This window comes from Oncorhynchus nerka, linkage group LG16 (genome assembly GCF_034236695.1).
Source record: "Oncorhynchus nerka isolate Pitt River linkage group LG16, Oner_Uvic_2.0, whole genome shotgun sequence".
NCBI lineage: Eukaryota > Metazoa > Chordata > Actinopteri > Salmoniformes > Salmonidae > Oncorhynchus > Oncorhynchus nerka.
This window is the reverse complement of record NC_088411.1, coordinates 6,653,810-6,670,517: the sequence shown is the minus strand read 5'-3', so window position 1 is coordinate 6,670,517 and position 16,708 is coordinate 6,653,810.

The window sequence follows — 16,708 nt, the reverse complement described above, 5'->3', positions numbered from 1 at the left end:
GCTTAACAAGTGAAACATTCTTCCTCAGTTGTTAATTTTCTGGTAATATAAAGGCATAACCTACATTCGAGCCAATGTTATTACTACAACATGTGTTTCGTGTTGATAACCGCGTAAATTGCTCTCAGACAAGGTAATTTATATATTCGGCTCTAATTACCCCCCCAAAACGAAATACTAATTAGCTGCTAATGTGGCTATCATACAGAACTACAAATCTTGTCGCAAGCTGTGACTTAATATGCCAATGCGAGCGTTGCAAAATAAATTTAAACATACGTTATTAAATTATTTGCTTAACAAAGGGCGTCTGCGTTGCCAATCGCTAAAATAGGCCTTACGGTCCAGACACACCCTATCCCCTCAAATTAAGTGAACACTTCTGATGACGTATCAAGACGTCTGAGGAGTGTACACTTGCGAGGGAGGATGGAATGATTTAAAAATATATATATATATTTTTATTCATAATACAGATCAACAACTTACATTCCGACATCATACAAAACAGAACGCAGGTATTAACAAGAAAATACTAAAAGATATTGTAACGACCCTGGGTTTATAAACTCAGAGATCGACCTTGCAGCTCGAGCATGTTTTTGCAGAACAGTCGATAGCGCGCCGGACTTCGGGCTAGAAGGTCGAGGGTTCGACACCTGCTCCCTGCCTGTTTCTTTACAATACAAAAAATATAAATGAAAAAAAAGCTATTCTAGTGCAATTGTAAACACTCTGGGGGAAAAAAATCACATTATAATGATTCAGGAAAATGTTACTTGTTGATATTCACTATGGATGTTTTAATAAGATAGTTAAAATCAATCAAAAATGTGTAATTTTTGTTTGTGTATAAAGTATTTGCTGGTGACACTGATTTATTTAGAATTCAAGGCACACTTAAGTTGCCTCTCACTATGGCTGCACTCCGCCACACTTCTCCCTTTTAATGCTTCTATGCTCATCCTTGAAACATGCCAGGTCTGAAATGGACACCAAAGTCGACATATTGGACAAACAATATTATCTAGGCTAAGTAAAACCAAATAATGTTTATCTACTGCTCTGCTAACTAACTAGCTAAAGTGTAGTCAGTGACTAGCTAAGACAGTGAAAGGGGACTTAAAATGTTAATGGATTGGACACAGAAGGCTGGATCGCACTGGAGAACGGTAGCTGACAGTGTCTGCTAGAGATGACGTGCAAGGACTTTGTAGTCTTGCTGAGGGCTTCTGTTGCAAATTAGAATTGTGCATTTTTTTGTCGTAAATTTAGGCAAATATATTGATAAAACTCACGGTTATCAAAACGTCACGCCTGGCTAAGCCTATGTTACCGGCCTCAGTCTGTAGCTGAAGTGGCCTGTATTAGTAAAAGGAACGCACACAAGTTTATGTCAACAAAGATCTGGAGCTTTCTTTATTCTGCAGAATGGTGCGCGCTTGGCCAGAATTTACCTGTTTCTCCTACTACCACAGTGCAATAGCGCCATCTATTGGGCTGATGGACTAATGCTAAAGCATGTAAAATATACAATTTAGATGAATTAAGACAAATACATAAACAAATTGGTTAAAAAAAATAGAAAGTGATGTCTGTTTTTAGTGACTTTGTTTGCAAAACCTTTACACTTACATGAAACACAGACCTTTATATGAAGTAGTTCTAAAATTCCAGACGTAAAAATTAATGGTGAAAAACGATTGGAACCATTGCCGGGTTTTATGGGTCCCCTGTGCCGGACAAGAGTCAGAAACTGCTTCTCCAATCTTTAGAATGTACAGTTTAGGTAGGACTAAAAACTTATTTTTAGGTTGTGTTTTATAAATTCACTCTTGAGTAGGGTTGAATATTTTCCTGGTATTTTACAAATGTTCCATCCCGAGAATAAATCCCTTTTCTTCTGGGTAACCTGGTATTTCCTGCCAAAAACGGAAGTGCCATTCAAAAGCATTATAAAGCATATGAATAGGCCTATGTCTGGATTTGATTAGAGTTGTGATTGAAAATTCAAGCCTGATGCTACCTGAGCCTGATGAGCCATACCTTAATTACATTTGATGAGCCCTACATTAAAGATGTTTAATGAGCCCAAACCCAAATGATTGTGCCATTATCCAATACATATATGATATAGGCTACTGCACAACAGAAAAACACAAAAGCCCATAGATGTAGCTAGCTATATGTTCTTGGGTAAATACATTAAACTAGCTCCAGTCTTTTTGACTGTGGACTGTATTACTGCACTGTACTCTATTATATGACTGGAATTACGCACATCGTTCAAACCATGGTAAAGCAGTGAGAGAACATGCGATTCTGGTGCAGCACATGCAGCCTACAAAGTTACAAGTATAGGCTAGCGAATTTGATTTTAATTTGGAAACATAATATAATATTTGTATAATTAGTAGGTGTATATACCTTTCATAATATTTCCCCTAATGTTATTAGCTTACCTACTCTTTCTCTCTTTATTGTTGCTGCATTCCTTCCTCCCTTTCGAAAGATATATGAAATAAGTTTAGTTGTCCTTATCTTCATCATTCTGACATCCTTGAATAATATAGGAATATAATTAGATGCAGAAGACTTTGAATGGTTATGGGTCTGAATAAATAACTGCTATAGCCTATCGCCACCGCGTGTTTGCTCTTCTTTCAAACTACCGTTGAGCTCTATTGGCTGCTGTATATAACACTTAGCAAAAAAATGCTTGCATCCCTCTTCGAATACCTATTGGTAAAAATGTCTTGCGAACTATTGTAGTCCAAGGAGCGTTTCTTTAGAAGAGGCTAGCAGAGCACAGGTGCATGCATATTGAGCAAGAGACAGAGGCTATAAGTTAGAAAACGTATTATGCATAACCCATCATTCATTTGTTAAATACAGTGCATTCGGAAAGTATTTAGACTCCTTCACTTTTTCCACATTTTGTTACGTTACAGCCTTATTCTAAAATGTATTAAATATTTTTTTCTCACATTCCACACACAATTCCCCATAATGACAAAGCGAAAACAGGTTTTTAGACATTTTAGCAAATTGATATGTAAATAAGTTGTCCGTTTTTTAAAATGATTTTTATAAGTATTCAGACCCTTTGCTATGAGACTCAAAATTGAGCACTTGTGCATCGTGTTTCCATTGATCATCCTTGAGATGTTTCTACAACTTGGAGTCCACCTGTGGTAAATTCAATTGATTGGACATGTTTTGGAAACCACACACCTGTCTATATAAGGTCCCACAGTTGACAGTGCATGTCAGAGCAAAAACCAAACCATGAGGTCAAAGGAATTGCCCGTAGAGCTCCGAGACAGGATCGTGCCGAGCACAGATCTGAGGAAGGATACCAAAAAATGTCTGCAGCATTGAAGGTCCCCAAGGTCTTCCATTCTTAAATGGAAGAAGTTTGGAACTACCAAGACTCTTCCTAGAGCTGGCCAGCCAAACTAAGCAATATGGGGAGAAGGGCCTTGGTCAGAGAGGTGACCCGAAGGTCACTCTGACAGAGCTCCAGAGTTCCTCTGTGGAGATGGGAGAACTTTCCAGCCTTTATGGTAGAGTGGCCAGACAGAAGCCACTCCTCATTAAGAGGCACATTACAGCCCGCTTAGGATTTGCCTAAAGGACTCTCAGACCATGAGAAACAAGAGTCTCTGGTCTGATGAAACCAACCAACTCTTTGGCCTAAATGCCAAGCATCACTTCTGGAGGAAACCTGGCACCATCCCTACGGTGAAGCATGGTGGTGACAGTATTGTACTGTTGGGATGTTTTTCAGCGGCATGGACTGGGAGACAAGTCAGGATCGAGGGAAAGATGAACGGAGCAAAGTACAGAGAGGTCCTTGATGAAAACCTGCTCCAGAGCGATTAGGACCTCAGACTGGGGCGAAGGTTCACCTTTCAACAGGACAACGACCCTAAGTACACAGCCAAGACAAAGCAGGAGTGGCTTCAGGACACATCTCTGAATGTCCTTGAGTGGCCCAGCCAGAGCCCGGAATTGAACATCTCTGGACAGACCTGAAAATGGCTGTGCAGTGACGCTCCCCATCCAACCTGACAGAACTGGGAGGATCTGCAGAGAAGAATGGGAGAAACTCCCCAAATACAGGTGTGCCAAGCTTGTAGCGTCATACCCAAGAAGACTCAAGGTTGTAATCGCTGCCAAAGGTGCTTCAACAAAGTACTGAGTGAAGGTGCTGAATACTTATGTAAATGTGATATTTCCGTTTTATTTTATGATATTTCCATTAGGACATCTATATATAGGGCTATATATGAATCTATGTCACGATTTCCACCGAAGTTGGTCCCTCTCCTTGTTCGGGCGGCGTTCAGCGGTCGACGTCACCGACCTTCTAGCCATGGCCGATCCATTTTTCATTTTCCATTGGTTTTATATCGTCTTCCATCACACCTGGTTCCAATTACATCAATTACATGTTGTGCATTTAACCCTCTGTTCCCCCCCATGTCCTTGTCCGTAATTGTTTCTTGTAGTGCTTGTGCACGGTATGCTGGTATTTACTGGGTTTTGTTTGACCCATTTGATGTATTGTTCTGTTGACGGTGGTTTATGTTTATTAAACGACACCGTTGTAAATCAGTTTCCGCTCTCCTGCGCCTGACTTCTCTGCCGCCAGTACGCACCGCATTACAATCTAGAACAGAATGATCTATTTTGAATGCAATTTGAATTAAATTGGAGAGAGACTGCAAGAGTGCTTGCTCGTGCACTGATTTAAATCAATGTTTTTAAAATTCTGCAGCTGCAATAAAATAAAACAAATCTTTACAATTATAAAATAAGGTGACCCCGAAAGCCAGATGGAGATTAAATTAGAAGTGCATTTGGTCTTAATATTACTGTAGCCCCAGATAACACATTTTGGTTCTGGGAATGTTCCCTGAACTTTGCACCAATGTTCACTTAAGGTTCAAATGGATTGTTTTCTTAACGTTCTTTGAACGTTCTCTTTTAGTTGTATGAAGGTAGCGGGAACGTTATCTAAAGGTTACAACGTTGGGAACACACACAGCCAGGAGTACAAAATTAAATATTAAATATTAACAGAATTATAATTTCAGTTATCAATTTGTTTTATAAAACGGGTTCGGGGGAAAATCTGCAATCTGATTGGCATAAAAACACAGGCTGGCATATTTAAATATTAACAGTTCCTATTTTTGTTCTAGGGATTTACAATTTAACCCACTGAAGACATTTTTTATTTAAGTATACTCGGTCATAACAGACTTCATATGGGCAAATAAAACTCAGAATAAAAAGGTAATTTTTTTGTCTTCCAAAACTTAAAAATAACTGATATTGGCACAAGATTAAGGGTATGTTGGAACATCACTAACACAATTACAGTTAACACAAATGTACACTTAATACAGTATACAATATAAAAAATTCAGCTCAATCTGTTTTCCATTAGGTTTCTATGGCAATCCCTTTTTAAGTAGAAATATGCTTGCAGTTCCTATGGCTTCCACTAGATTTCAACAGTCTTTAGAAATTGGTTGATGTTTTTCCTTTGAGAAATGAAGAAGTAGCCCTGTTATTTTCATGTGTCACTCCAGATGCACTCTAATGTTTTGGTGCGAGCTGAGCACAGTATTTCCCATCTTAAATTTGATCGATTATTTACGTTTTAGGATACATCAATTTGGATTAGGAACGTTCTTTGAAATGTTTGGACAAAGTTTACAGGTAACTTATTAGATACTTTGTAGGCATGTTGGCTGAGTTGGAACCGGTGTTTTTCTGAATCAAACGTCCCAAATAAATGGACATTTTGGGATATAAAGAAGCAAATTATTGAACAAAATGACCTTTTGTGATGTTTATGGGACATTTTGGAGTGCCAACAGAAGAAGATCTATAAAGGTAAGGCATGAATTATATCGTTATTTCTGAGTTTTGTGTAGCACCTGCCTGGTTGAAATCTGATTGTCATGTGTTGGTATGCTGGGCGCTGTCCTCAGATAATCGCATGGTCTGCTTTCACCGTAAAGCCTTTTTGAAATCTGACACTGTGGCTGGATTAACAAGAAGTTCATCTTTAAACCGATGTATAACACTTGTATGCTTTTTGAATTCTTATTATGAGTGTTTCTGTTTTTGAATTTGGAGCGCTGCAATTTCACTGGGAGTTGTCAAATCGATCCCGCTAAAGGGATTGGCACGCGAAGGGATCCATAAGAAGTTTTAACACTTACAATTTTAGTTAACAATTCAGGAATCTGATTAGCACACACACACACACACACACACACACACACACACACACACACACACACACACACACACACACACACACACACACACACACACACACACACACACACACACACACACACACACACACACAGGATGTTGTCTCATCTGAACACTGTCTATGGTACAGGGGACTCAAGGGCTCACTCTTCCACCACCTCCTCTGCAACCTGTAAAACAAAGAGTTCCTAATTAGTTAAATACTAATATTAGGGTTTTTAAGGATAGTGTCCTTCCCAAAATGTATCATTGCCCAATGGTATTTAACTTGTGCTTAAAAAATGTTCAGTGCTTTGACCAGAAATCAAAAATCATATACATTTGCTGGGTTTTAAACCAAACCAGAATAGAGAAATAAAACATGACTCAATCCGATGCTTAAATGAGGGTAACCTTTGGTGAACACTTCGGGAGGTAGAGCAGGGTTTCTCAAACTATGGGTCAGGACCCAAAGTAGGCCCTGGTTATGTGAGAGGTGGGTCACATTGATAATCACATATACTATTTCTTCTTAGTTTGGGTTGTTGGACAGTTAATTCCTAATTTGGGTCTCGAGCTGAACCTCTGATTTAGAGAATCAGGACATAACACAAATCATGTCACATACACAAAGGTGATGAGAGAGAGAATTCTGTATTGGTCAGGAAGCAGACTGGGAGCAAGACCTCGGCAGAACCCTGACTGGGAAAGATGGTCACCACCTGGGACAAATTATTGTCACTGGCTGTTGGTGTACTTTGTAAGAGCCATTTTGCCAATATGTGGTCGTGAAAACTGCACTGCACAGAAAGCACCCTGAGGATGATTACTTTCTGTATAGCAGTGACATTGGTTGTGATGGCAGTGCCTCAAATTCTGCAATCAAAGGATCAAGGAGGGGAAGCCTTTATCCTGCATCATCAAAAGCCTCTGCACTCCCAATGACTAAGGAAGGGATGGCAACTATTGCTGTACACACTCTTGAAGAGAAACTTGTGTTGAAGGAATGAGAGAGAAAACAAACAGAAGGAAAGTACACAGCTTGAACTGGACATCAAATATCTAGCAATATTAATGCCCTCAATGTTTAAAAGCAGTGAGTAGAGGAGCGACTTGAGATGACATGATAGCTCTCACTAGGATGGACTCAACAAAAACACAAATTGCTCAATGGCTAACACTGAAACAAAACCCTAACTTTAATTCCATGCCACACTGTAAGGGGTGCATAACTGGTGGCAGGGAAGACAGACGCAGGAGCGCAGAACTGGGTAATAACCGGAGCAGTTTAATTATCAAACCCAATGGCATCCAGAACTACAAAATATGGGTACAAAACCCGTCGCGCACCGGTCAAAAATGTGCACAAGCACTTACAACAAACAATTTCACACACAGACATGGGGGGAACAGAGGGTTAAATACACAACAAGTAATGAGGGAAATGTAAACCAGGTGTGTGGGAAAACAAGACAAAACAAATGGAAAATGAAAGGTGAATCGGCGATGGCTAGAAGACCGGTGACTTCGACCGCCGAACGCTGGCCGAACAAGGAGAGGAACCGACTTCGGCGGGAGTCGTGACAGTACCCCCCCCCCCCCCCCCCAACACCGGCCTCTGGGATGACCCGAAGGGCGAGATGCAGGGCGATCCGGACGGAGACGGGGAACTCCCGCAGAATTGAAGGGTCCAACACGTCCTCCACCGGAACCCAGCATCTCTCCTCCGACTCCACGAGGTACTGAAGGCCCCTCGCCCGACGCCTCGAATCCAGTATGGAGTGGATGGAATACGCCGGGGCAACTTGTTGCGTGGAGCCCCAGATCGAGGGAGATTATCAGTGGTCTTGTATGTCTTCCATTTCCTAATAATTGCTCCCACAGTTGATTTCTTCAAACCAAGCTGCTTACCTATTGCAGATTCAGTCTTCCCAGCCTGGTGCAGGTCTACAATTTTGTTTCTGGTGTCCTTTGACAGCTCTTTGGTCTTGGCCATAGTGGAGTTTGGAGTGTGACTGTTTGAGGTTGTGGACAGGTGTCTTTTATACTGATAACAAGTTCAAACAGGTGCCATTAATACAGGTAACGAGTGGAGGACAGATGAGCCTCTTAAAGAAGAAGTTACAGGTCTGTGAGAGCCAGAAATCTTGCTTGTTTGTAGGTGACCAAATACTTATTTTCCACCATAATTTGCAAATAAATTCATAAAAAATCCTACAATGTGATTTTCTGGATTTTTTTCTCTCATTTTGTCTGTCACATTTTAAGTGTACCTACGATGAAAATTACAGGCCTCTCTCATCTTTTTAAGTGGGAGAACTTGCACAATTGGTGACTGACTAAATACTTTTTTGCCCCACTGTATGTGTAATTCTGTGTGATTAGTTAGGTATTTAGTAAATAAATAATTAAACCCAATTTTGCATTGCTGGTTCAACTTGTTAGCCAGGGTTCGTGCAGATAACCAAGAATTTACAACTTTCAGATGAGACTGAATTAAGATGAAAATTAATATTTACTGCTATTGATGTAAAATATTACTAGGTCTTTATTTATTCGGAAGATAACAGCTCTATAAATAATATTTTGTTGTGCCCAACTCTCTAGTTAATTACATTTACATGATTAGCTCAATCAGGTAATATTAATTACGGAGAAATTATTTTATAGAATAGCATGTCATATCTCTTAATCCGGCATAGCCAAAGACACAACAGTGTCATACAGCCGGGACAGTGCGTCTGCCTTCACGTTCTGGGAACCTGGTCTATAAGAGAGGGTGAAAACAAAATGGGTGAAAAACATGGCAAACCTTGCCTGGCGAGGGTTCAGTCTCCTCACCGCCCGGATGTACTCCAGATTACGGTGGTCAGTCCAGATGAGAAAAGGGTGTTTAGCCCCCTCAAGCAAATGTCTCCACGCCTTCAAAGCCTTGATGACAGCCAACAGCTCCTTGTCCCCCATGTCATAGTTTCGCTCCGCCGGGCTGAGCTTCCTCGAGAAGAAAGCACAGAGGCGGAGCTTCGGTGGCGTACCCGAGCACTGAGAGAGTATGGCTCCTATCCCAGCCTCGGACGCATCCACCTCCACGATGAATGCCAAAGAGGGATCCGGATGGGTCAGCACGGGAGCCGAGGTAAACAGAGCCCTCAGATGACCAAAAACCCTGTCCGCCTCAGCTGACCACTGCAAACGTACCGGTCCCCCCTTCAGCATTGAGGCAATGTGAGCCGCTACCTGACCAAAACCCTGGATAACCTTCCGGTAGTAATGGGAAAACCCTAGAAACCGCTGCATCTCTTTTACCGTGGTTGGAGTCGGCCAATTACGCAAGGCTGAAATGCGGTCACTCTCCATCTCCAGCCCTGAGGTGGAAATGTGGTACCCTAGGAAAGAGACAGACTGTTGGAAAAACAGGCATTTCTCAGCCTTGACATACAGGTCGTGCTCCAACAGTCAACCAAGCACCCTGCGTACCAGGGACACATGCTCGGCGCGTGTAGCGGAGTATATCAGAATGTCATCAATATGCACCACTACACCCTGCCCGTGCAGGTACCTGAAAATCTCGTCTACAAAGGCTTGGAAGACTGATGGAGCATTCATCAACCCGTACGGCATGACGAGGTACTCATAATGCCCTGAGGTAGTACTGAATGCCGTCTTCCACTCGTCTCCCTCCCGGATACACATCCTGAGATCTAGTTTGGTGAAGAAGCGTGCCCCGTGCATTGACTCAATCGCTGTGGCGATCAGAGGTAGCGAGTAACTGTACCTCACAGGGATCTGATTGAGGCCTCGATAGTCAATACATGGGCGCAGACCTTCTTCACAAAAAAGAAACTCGAGGAGGCGGGTGAAGTGGAGGACCGAATGTACCCCTAACGCAGGGATTTGTAGACATATGTTTCCATAGCCGCCGTCTCCGCCTGTGACGGGATACACGTGACTGCTGGGAAGTGCGGCGTCTACCGGGAGATTTATCGTACAATCCCCCCGTCAATGGGGTGGTAATTGAGTCGCCTTCTTTTTGGAGAAGGTGAGAGCCAAATCAGCATATTCGGGGGGAATGTGCACGGTGGAGACCTGGTCTGGTCTTTCCACCGTAGTAGCACCAATGGGAACCCCTAAACACCTCCCCGAGCATTCTCGCGACGACCCAGTGAGAGCCCTCCATTGCCAAGAAACAGTGGGGTCATGATAAGCTAACCAGGGTAGGCCTAGCACCACATGAAAAGCAGGAGAGTCAATAAGGAAGAGACTTTTCTCTCCTTGTGACCCCCCTGCGTCACCATGCCCAGAGATCTGGTGGCCTCCCTAATCAACCCTGACCCTAATGGTCGACTGTCTACGGGCAAATGATCTGTCTGAATCGACAAGCGCCTTATGCTGGGAATGCGGAGAAAACTCCGAAAAAGTAACAAACAAAAACATGTGTGCAACAGAGGGCTCTGTGTGAGAATGGTGCCTTCTCACCTGGGGTGACGCCAGAGTGCCCTGCCTGCTGCCTCGACCCTCAGAGGGACCAACCCGGCACCGACTGGCAGTGTGACCTCTGCGGCCACAGATGGTGCACGAGACGGAACCTCCTCCGGTCTCCCTGAGCGCAGCACCTCCCAGCTCCATGGACATCAGAGCGGTGGTGCTGGGGGATGGAACCGACAGACCCCGCTCTGGACGTCCGCGGGTAGCCAGCAGGTTATCCAGCCGGATGGACAGGTCCACCAGCTGGTTGAAGGTGAGGGTGGTGTCCCTGCAGGCCAACTCTCGACGGACATCCTCGCGCAAACTGCAGCGATATTGGCCGATCAGGGCCCTGTCGTTCCATCCCGCGCCGGCGGCCAGGTTTCGAAAGTACATTGCGAACTCCTGGGTGCTCCTCGTCCCCTGCCTCAGATGGAAAAGGCATTCCTCGAAATTGTCCAGCGCCACTTGTCTTTCTCCCCACACGGCGTTGGCCCAGTCCAGGGCTTTCCCCGAGAGGCACGAGACGAGGGCGGACACCTTCTCACAGTCCGAAGGAGCCGGGTGGAAGGTTGCCAGGTAGAGCTCCAGCTGCAACAGGAAAACTAGGCAGCGTGCAGCCGTGCCGTCGTACTCCCGGGGAAGGGCGAGACGAATCCCACTAGGACCGGGTGAAGGGGGGGCACGAGTTGTGGAGACCCTGGTAGTGCTGGTGGAGGCGCTGGAGGAACTCCCTGTCTTTCCCAGCGGTCCATGGTTAGGACAACACGGTCCATTGCGACGCCGAGACCTTTCAAAGCAAATTTTTCCAGTCGGAGCTAGTTTTTTTCAGATTTCCCAGTCTTGAACACACTGAAGTCAGAAGACAAAGATTTCCTTGCTTCGAGTTCTCAGTTCTTTTGAACGCGGTATGTTAATACTCAGGTTCTAAATAAACAATCGGACAACTAGGGGAAGCTCAAACAAAGTTTATTCACAAACTGGGTCAAATAGTTGCAAACACATTAACACAAGCACATATATTTATACCTTCCTCCTATGCTGAGTCCCCTTACACATCTGGACAACCAATACATCTCTGTTGCTGGACAGGACTTTAGTGATGCCTTTTCTTTTTCACTTCATCTGACCTGACCTTGGCCCAAATTCCTCACTCCTCCCAAACTCACAGCTGTCCTGTTGACTGAAACCAGACTGTGGCCCTTCTCTCCATAGGATACCTAACTCACAGCTGTCCTGTTGACTGGAAGCAGACTGTGGTCCTTCTCCTCTCCATAGGATACCTAATAGAGAAAGGGCGATACCTAGTCAGTTGTACAACTGAATGCCTTCAATTGAAATGTGCCTTCTGCATTTAACCCAACCCCTCTGAATCAGAGAGGTGTAGGGGGTTGCCTTAATCGACATCCACGGCACCCGGGGAACTGCCTTGCTCAGGGGCAGAACAACAGATTTTTACCTTGTCAGCTCTGGGATTCGATCCAGCAACCTTTCGGTTGGCGCCTAACTATCACATGTTCTTACAGAATGTAAACTTTCTGTATTCCCCTCTTTCCCTTAATAACATGAATAAGGATATTTCAAGTTCAGAAGTCAGTACCCATCAGCTGTCTCCAGTCATGCAAAAGGACATAGAATGGCATAAAATGTGTTTATGAAAAGGTCAAAAACATATTCTAAGTGTCTCTACTCTACTGCTCTATGCCACTACTCAAATGTAGTGCATGCAATGCTTGATTATAAAAGGCAATTTTTTCCCCCTCATGCATTCCGGTACCACAGAGCTCCCCAGCTCACCCCCCTCTCGTGCTCACTTTTTGTGCCGTCACCTCCCGATTTACAAACTAAGCACTGGTGCAGGCTAAGAATAGGATATACACACAGAAGGACCAAGGACAATATTAATCCTCCTCCAGACCCCCTGACTCTCCTAGGCCTCTGGCCATGTCTCAATAAGGCCTCAGACCCCCAGAAATATTTGTGCTCAACCATGTATCTGTCAGAGCCCTTGATTCCACCAGTAGACTCATGCCTCTTGTAGAACCCATAAGTCAAACTCTCCTAACGCGAACTGAATATACACCCCATGTATGTAGTTTGATCTGTGAAGATGGTCACTCATTGGAGCAGTGTACAAAAGAAAGGAAATGCACAAGGGGAATATGACCTTTCTACAGGAAGAGGGATCTATTCTGGCTGCTCAGGAACATTGATGCCTGCCTCTCAACCAAACCAATAGCCCTTACTAACCATCAAACATCAGGTCATGTTGGGGCCAGGAAGCAAATGTAAGAACTGGACATGCTCTGAGGAAGGCGCAATATGAAACATACTCAAGTGGTGTATTAAGACATATTGCAAAAATTTTAAAAAAGAAACACCAAGCTTTAACTGTAAATTATATCAAGTGAGTGCTGATCCTTAAGTTTTATCTGAACAATTTAAACTATTTGCTAGACCAGCAGATTAACCCCCCAGAGTCAATTGACACACCGGCGCCTCAATCTAAGTAACATAAGAAAAAATCCCCTTCAAAATCGGTCAGTCAGTTTAAGTTAGAGATGTTTTCTGTTTTGCTCTACGACCCTCACAAGTATGAGGAGACTTGTCTGAAGTCGGTATCCTGCACCTTCTGTTTGGTAGCATCCGAACCGTTTGGGCTACAAACTAATTGGAAAGGGGAAATTCTCACGAACATGATGGTGTTCTGCATTTTACTCTAAAACCCCCACAAGTGTCACGGGACTCGTCTGAAGGTAACCGGTACTGGTTTTAAAAAATGAATGGAAGTACGAAAGTAGTTTTGTGCCTGCCCAAAATAAGGGGTAAATATGTGTAAAAAAATATATATAATTATGTATCTCCTAGATTTAAAGACAATCCTTGTTTCTTATGAAAAAATATTTTACTGTCTTTTTTGCCATTAATGTGTTATTCAGTGCGTTACTGCTAAAACCCATACAAAAGGCCAAAATCAATATTTTATCAAATATTTTAAAATAATATTTTTTTATCAATTCTAAATCAAATAGCTAAATGATCCATAGTATGACCATTTGAAAACATATGTCAGCTTAGCACCCCCATCCCCAGAGTCTTAAACTCTAAAGAAATAAGGAGGAAAGGTAAATCTAGTTTGATGCATGGAGGAGACATGAAGGAGATGGAGAGGTGTGTCAAAAACAGTCTATCAGTAACCCACGTATCAAGTGGCTAATTAGAACTCTAGGAATGATGTTGCAACTGTGTTCAATGTGCAACTACGCTAGCCCAGTACAGCTTAGCTTGGCTCAGTTCCTGTTCTGTAATGTGAAAATGAACCTGTTTCTGTTTCTTCCCTCCATTTCTTCAGTAGGGCTCCAATGACCTCCACAACTTCAGTATTCTTAACTTTTTGAAAGTTAAGTTGGCTCCTATAGTAACACCATGCAGAAGGGGAGTTAGAGACAGGATTGTAGGAACAAATGAGAGAAATGCAACAGAAAATATATAGTGATGTAGCCTATCATTTAAGAAAAGCAATAGGTCACGATAACATGAGATTTCAGCATGGCTATGACATGGGCAAAGTTACAAAAAACAGGTACTTAAGATTCAGACAGACAGGGTTGCCAAAAACTTTAAATAAATTCCCTGGTTTCCCAGAAATCCTGGTTGGAGGATTACCGATTTCCTGCTGATTCCCTTCTGATTCTGGGAATAATCCAACCGGGATTTCAGGAATACCAGGGATTTTAAGTTGCTGGAACCCTAGACGGACATACATTGAGTATACAAAACAATGCTCTTTCCATGACATAGACTGACCAGCTGAATCCAGGTGAAAGCTTTGATCCTTTATTGATGTCACTTGTTAAATCCACTTCAATCAGTGTAGATGAAGGGGAGTATGGGTTAAAGGAGGATGTTTAAGACTTGAGATAATTGACACATGGATTGTGTATGTGTGCCATTCAGAGGGTGAATGGTAGTAGGTGCCAGGCGCACCGGTTTGTGTCAAGAACTGCAACGCTACTGGGGTTTTCACGCTCAACAGTTTCCAGTGTGTATCAAGAATGGTCCACCACCCAAAGGACTTCCAGCCAACTGGACACAACTGGGGGAAGCATTGGAGTCAACATTGACCAGCATTCCTGTGGAAAGCTTTTGACACTTTGTAGAGTCCATGCCCCGGCGAATTGAGGCTGTTCAATATTAGGAAGATTTTCTTAATGTTTTGTACAGTCAGTGTAGGTTAGTATTGAACCTACTGGTTATTAACCTGTAAATCACCAGGTCCTGGAAGGACCGCTTCTCCTTCCTCCCTCTCAAGCTGTAGTGTTTGAGGACATCATTGGTAGCCAGTGGCGGATTTAAGCATAGGCGACATGGGCAGCTGCCCAGGGCGGCATCTTGCCAGGGGCGGCATGGGGCGCCACACAATATATATTATTTTAAATACAAATAAATAAATAATTCTGAATGGTGACAATCGGTTGCGCTTGGTTTTCTATCATTCATTTGCACTTCACGTCAATGATATCATGTCACCATGTGGGACTGTGGGTCAATTAACCTTGTCGGAGTGGACGCCCTGATTCTAGTTTGTGAGCCAGGCAGGCTACTGCCTGGGAAGGTCTCCCACTCAGAAGTACGAGATGGGGAGGAAGCGGGGGTAGGTTGACCTCAGGTCTCCCCACTGGAAGTCCGAGGTAGGGGGAGCGGGGGAATCTATTAAATAGAGCACCTCTAACTTTGTACAGTACTAATGCAATTAGTAATGCAATTAGTTGTGAAATTTAGTTTGTGTGTTTCTTGTTTGAAGTGCAATAGTGTAATAATCAAGTTCTCTTCTTTACAAGTGTGTTATTTGTGTATTTGTGTGATATAGGATTTGTGCAATTTATTTGTGTGTTTTTCGGGTAATAGTGTAGTAATTAAATTCTCTTTTTTATTAGTATTTATATACTACAATTTGTTTCTATTGGTCTTTGTTACTTCTTTTTGATATGTTTGAGTATTATTTTTGTATATATACTGTACATATTTAGATGAGCAAAGTCAGAGCGGCATAGACTAAAATACAGTAGAATATAGTACATACATAATTATTAAAGTGATTAGTGTTCCAATTATTAAAGTGGCCAGTGATTTCAAGTTTATGTATATAGGGCAGCAGCCTCTAAGGTGCTAATGATGGCTTTTAACAGTCTGATGGCCTTGAGATAGAAGCTGTTTCAGTCTCTCTGTCCCAGCTTTGATGCACCTGTACTGACCTCGGCTTCTGGATGATAGCGGGGTGAACAGGCAGTGGATCGGATGGTTGTTGTCCTTGATGATTTTTTTGGCCTTCCTATGACATCGGTGATACAGCCCAACAGGATGCTCTCAATTGTGCATCTTTAAAAGTTTGTGAGGTTTTTAGGTGCCGAGCCAAATTTCTTCAGCCTCCTGAGGTTGAAGAGCCGCTGTTGTGCCTTCTTCACCACACTGTCTGCGTGGGTGGACCATTTCAGTTTGTCAGTGATGTGCACGCCGAGGAAGCTTTCCACCTTCTCCACTGCGGTCTCATCGATATGGAGAGGGGGGTGCTCCGGGCCCGGACTCGGGCATTGCTAACCATGGAGATCCTTCCAATCTTCACCGAGTTAGGTAAATGTGCTTTTAGTTTAAAGTTGGTGGAGTTGGTGCCTCTAGGGAAATTCAGGCGGATGTTTGAGGGCCTTTTTACTGTTTTGCTTTTTGTGTTTTGTGTCTGCTTTTCATGTATTGTGTAATTGATGTGTATATAGATACTGTATATACAGTATAGTGTAATTGTTTTTTTAATGTATTCATGCAGGGCTCATCTGCGAAAGAGACTGTGGTCCCAGCATGACTCCCTGATTAAATGAAGGTTAAATAAAAAATACATTTAAAAGGGGGGGGGGGTCCTCCTGGGTCCTGGTGTCTTGTAACAGACAGGGTTGATCTGTCTGTCACAATC